The sequence below is a fragment of the Arachis stenosperma genome, chromosome 10 (genome assembly GCF_014773155.1).
Source record: "Arachis stenosperma cultivar V10309 chromosome 10, arast.V10309.gnm1.PFL2, whole genome shotgun sequence".
In the NCBI taxonomy this organism is placed as follows: Eukaryota; Viridiplantae; Streptophyta; class Magnoliopsida; order Fabales; family Fabaceae; genus Arachis; species Arachis stenosperma.
The window spans coordinates 58,506,549-58,511,946 of NC_080386.1; the positions used below are offsets into that span (position 1 = coordinate 58,506,549).

The 5,398-nt window shown below is 39.7% G+C and overlaps 1 non-coding gene across 1 annotated transcript; it reads left to right on the plus strand.

Annotated features, from left to right (window-relative positions):
- The first annotated feature begins 3,232 nt into the window (after nt 1–3,232).
- Nucleotides 3,233–3,340, plus strand: LOC130959571 (small nucleolar RNA R71). Its single transcript, XR_009078643.1, has one exon. It is a non-coding gene; the product is annotated as a small nucleolar RNA R71 (small nucleolar RNA).
- Nucleotides 3,341–5,398: the final 2,058 nt, after the last annotated feature.

Consider the following 5,398-nt stretch of genomic DNA (forward strand, 5'->3'; position numbering starts at 1 on the left):
AATCCTGTACTTCTTGTTCTTTTGTGATAAAAACAGTTTTCTTTTAAGAAAGGTGATGGATTCATAGGACATTCATAACTTTAAGGCATAGACACTAAGACACTAATGATCACAAGACACAAACATAGATAAACATAAGCATGAAAATTTCGAAAAACAGAAAAACAAAGAACAAGGAAATTAAAGAACGGGTCCACCTTAGTGATGGCGGCTTGTTCTTCCTCTTGAAGATCCTATGGAGTGCTTGAGCTCCTCAATGTCTCTTCCTTGTCTTTGTTGCTCCTCTCTCATGATTCTTTGATCTTCTCTAATTTCATGGAGGAGAATGGAGTGTTCTTGGTGCTCCACCCTTAGTTGTCCCATGTTGGAACTCAATTCTCCTAGGGAGGTGTTGATTTGCTCCCAATAGTCTTGTAGAGGAAAGTGCATCCCTTGAGGCATCTTAGGGACTTCATGAGGAGGAGGATCTCTTGTTTGCTCCATCCTTTTCTTAGTGATGGGCTTGAGGTCATGCCTTCTCAGTTGAACCGGCTTCCCTTCTTGAATCTCTCTTCCATTGAGCGCCCTCTTCACAAATGTCTGTGAAGACTTGGTCCAACCTTTGATCAAAGTTGACCCTTTTTGAGTTTGAAAGGGACCTCATGGATCACCTTCTTCAAGGCCACAACTTCATAGAAGTGGTCTTGATGCACCCTTGAGATGAATCTCTCCATCTCCCATGACTCGGAGGTGGAAGCTTTTGCCTTCCCTTTCCTCTTTCTAGAGGTTTCTCCGGCCTTGGATGCCATAAATGGTTATGGAAAAACAAAAAGCAACGCTTTTACCACACCAAACTTAAAAGGTTTGCTCGTCCTCGAGCAAAAGAAGAAAGAAGAGAGTAGAAGAAGAAGAAATGGAGGAGATGGAGGTGGCTTATGGTTCGGCCAAAAGGGGGGAAGAAGTGGTTTGATTATGAATGGTGAGGTAGGTGAAGAGAGGGGTAGGGTTCGGTCATGTAAGGGTGGGTTTGGGAGAGAAAGTGGTTTGAAGTGATTGGTGAATGGGTAAAGAAGAAGAGAGAGGGTGGTGGGGTAGGTGGGGATCCTGTGGGGTCCACAGATCCTGAGGTGTCAAGGAAAAGTCATCCCTGCACCAAGTGGCATTCAAAATCACGTTTTGAGCCATTTCTAGCGTTAAACGCCGGGCTGGTGCCCCTTTCTGGCGTTTAACGCCAGGTTCTTGCCCTTTTCTGGCGTTTAACGCCAGTCTGGTGCCCCTTTCTGGTGTTAAACGCCCAGAATGGTGCCAGACTGGGCGTTAAATGCCCAACTGCTAGCCTTACTGGCGTTTAAACGCCAGTAGGTTCTTCCTCCAGGGTGTGCTGTTTTTCTTCCTGTTTTTCATTCTGTTTTTGCTTTTTCAATTGATTTTGTGACTTCTTATGATCATCAACCTACAAAAAACATAAAATAACAAAAGAAAATAGATAAAATATAACATTGGGTTGCCTCCCAACAAGCGCTTCTTTAATGTCAGTAGCTTGACAGAGGGCTCTCATGGAGCCTCATATTTTCTCAGAGCAATGTTGGAACCTCCCAACAGCAAACTTAGAGTTTGAATGTGGGGGTTCAACACCAAACTTAGAGTTTGGTTGTGGCCTCCCAACACCAAACTTAGAGTTTGACTGTGGGGGCTCTGCTTGACTCTGAGTTGAGAGAAGCTCTTCATGCTTCATCTCCATGGTGACAGAGGGATATCCTTGAGCCTTGAACACAAAGGATTCTTCATTCACTTGAATGATCAGTTCACCTCTATCAACATCAATCACAGCCTTGGCTGTGGCTAGGAAGGGTCTGCCAAGGATGATGGTTTCATCCATGCACTTCCCAGTCTCTAGGACTATGAAATCAGCAGGGATGTAATGGTCTTCAATCTTCACCAAAACATCCTCTACAAGTCCATAAGCTTGTTTTCTTGAGTTGTCTGCCATCTCTAGTGAGATTCTTGCAGCTTGTACCTCAAAAATCCCTAGCTTCTCCATTACAGAGAGAGGCATGAGGTTTACACTTGACCCTAAGTCACACAGAGCCTTCTTGAAGGTCATGGTGCCTATGGTGCAAGGTATGGAAAACTTCCCAGGATCTTGTCTCTTTTGAGATAATTTCTGCCTAGACAAGTCATCCAGTTCTTTGGTGAGCAAAGGAGGTTCATCCTCCCAAGTCTCATTTCCAAATAACTTGTCATTTAGCTTCATGATTGCTCCAAGGTATTTAGCAACTTGCTCTTCAGTGACATACTCATCCTCTTCAAAGGAAGAATACTCATCAGAGCTCATGAAAGGCAGAAGTAAGTCCAATGGAATCTCTATGGTCTCATTTTGAGCCTCAGATTCCCATGGTTCCTCATTAGGGAACTCATTGGAGGCTAGTGCACGCCCATTGAGGTCTTCCTCAGTGGCGTTCACTTCCTCTCCTTCCTCTCCAAATTCGGCCATGTTGATGGCCTTGCACTCTCCTTTTGGATTTTCTTCTGTATTGCTTGGAAGAGTACTTGGAGGGAGTTCAGTAACTTTCTTGCTCAACTATCCCACTTGTGCCTCCAAATTCCTAATGGAGGATCTTGTTTCAGTCATGAAACTTTGAGTGGTTTTGATTAGATCAGAGACCATGGTTGCTAAGTCAGGGGGGTTCTGCTTAGAATTCTCTGTCTGTTGCTGAGAAGATGATGGAAAAGGCTTGCCATTGCTAAACCTGTTTCTTCCACCATTATTGTTGTTGAAACTTTGTTGAGGTCTCTCTTGATTCTTCCATGATAAATTTAGGTGATTTCTCCATGAAGAATTATAGGTGTTTCCATCGGGTTCTCCTAGGTAATTCACCTCTTCTATTGAAGGGTTCTCAGGATCATAAGCTTCTTCTTCAGATGAAGCATCCTTAGTACTGCTTGGTGCATTTCGCATTCCAGACAGACTTTGAGAAATCAAATTGACTTGTTGAGTCAATATTTTATTCTGAGCCAATATGGCATTCAGAGTGTCAATCTCAAGAACTCCTTTCTTCTGATTAGACCCATTGTTCACAGGATTCCTTTCAGAAGTGTACATGAAGTGGTTATTTGCAACCATTTCAATTAGCTCTTGAGCTTCTGCAGGCGTCTTCTTCAAATGAAGAGATCCTCCAGCAGAGCTATCCAAAGACATCTTGGATAGTTCAGAGAGACCATCATAGAAAATACCTATGATGCTCCATTCAGAAAGCATGTCAGAAGGACATTTTCTGATCAATTGTTTGTATCTTTCCCAAGCTTCATAGAGGGATTCTCCATCCTTCTGTCTGAAGGTTTGGACTTCCACTCTAAGCTTACTCAATTTTTGAGGTGGAAAGAACTTTGCCAAGAAGGCATTGACTAGCTTTTCCCAAGAGTCCAGGCTTTCTTTAGGTTGTGAGTCCAACCATGTCCTAGCTCTGTCTCTTACAGCAAAAGGGAATAGCATAAGTCTGTAGACCTCAGGGTCAACCCCATTAGTCTTGACAGTGTCACAAATTTGCAAGAATTCAGCTAAGAACTGATGAGGATCTTCCAATGGAAGTCCATGGAACTTGCAATTCTGTTGCATTAGAGAAACTAATTGAGGCTTAAGCTCAAAGTTGTTTGCTCCAATGGCAGGGATAGAGATGCTTCTCCCATAGAAGTCGGGAGTAGGTGCAGTAAAGTCACCCAGCACCTTCCTTGCATTGTTGTTGTTGTTGTTTTCGGCTGCCATGTGTTCTTCTTCTTTGAAGAATTCAGTCAGGTCCTCTACAGAGAATTGTGCTTTAGCTTCTCTTAGTTTTCGCTTCAAGGTCCTTTCAGGTTCAGGGTCAGCTTCAACAAGAATGCTTTTGTCTTTGTTCCTGCTCATGTGAAAGAGAAGAGAACAAGAATATATGGAATCCTCTATGTCACAGTATAGAGATTCCTTGAGGTGTCAGAGGAAAAGAAAAATGGAAGACAGAGGTAGAAAATTCGAACTTATCAAAGAAGATGGAGTTCGAATTTTGCATTAAGGAATAGTGTTAGTCCATAAATAGAAGGATGTGAGAAGAGAGGAAGAAATTTTCGAAAATCAAGTGAAATATTTTGAAAATATTTTTAAAAAAAATTAATTTTCGAAAATCAAGAGTGAGAAAGAAATCAAGTAATTTTTGAAAAAGATTTTTGAAATTAGAAATCAACAAGATATGATTTGAAAACTATTTTGAAAAAGATGTGATTAGAGAGATATGATTGAAAAGTTATGGTTTTAAAAAAGATATGATTGAAAAGATATGATTTTGAAAACAATTTTAAAAAGATTTGATTTTAAAAATTAATGACTTGCCTAACAAGAAAAGATATGATTCAAACATTAAACCTTTCTCAACAGAAAAGGCAACATACTTAAAATGTTCAATCAAATCATTAATTGTTAGTAAGTATCTTTGAAAAAGGAAAGAAATTGATTTTGAAAACATTTGATTGAAAAGATTTGATTGAAAAAGATTTGATTTGAAAAACTTTGAAAACTTGAAAAAAATTGATTTTGAAAACAAAATCCTCCCCCTTGTGCCATCCTGGCGTTAAACGCCCAGAATGGTGCACATTCTGGCGTTTAACGCCCAAAACTCTACCCTTTTGGGCGTTAAACGCCCAGCCAGGTACCCTGGCTGGCGTTTGAACGCCAGTCTGTCTTCTTCACTGGGCATTTTTGAATGCCCAGCTTTTTCTGTATAATTCCTCTGCAGTATGTTCTGAATCTTTAATTCTCTGTATTATTGACTTGAAAAGACACAAATTAAAAATATTTTTGGATTTTTAATAATGAGGAATAATCAAAATGCAACTAAAATCAAATAACAATGCATGCAAGACACCAAACTTAGCAGTTTGTATACTATTGACACTAACAAAATGAGAATGCACATAAGAAATAACAAAACACTCAAGTCAATAGAATTCAAAGATCAAAACAAGGAAATCATCAAGAACAACTTGAAGATTAATGAGGACACATGAATGCAAGAAGAATAGAAACATGCAATTGACACCAAACTTAAAATGAGACACTGGACTCAACAAGAAACATAAAATATTTTTTTGGTTTTTGTGATTTTGTAATTTTTTTTTTGGATTTTTTTCGAAAATTAAGTGGAAGAAAATAAAGGTATCAAAATTCTTAATGAGAATTCCAGGAATCATGCAATGTTAGTCTAAAGCTTTAGTCTAAAGGAATTAGACATAGCTAGCCAAGCTTCAGCAGGACATTGCATTCAAGAGCTAAATTGATGAGGATCAATCAGCTTTGGTGATGATAGGAACATCACCTTGAAACACTAGAATTCATTCTTAAGAACTCTGAAAAAAAATACCTAATCTAAGCAACAAGATGAACCGTCAGTTG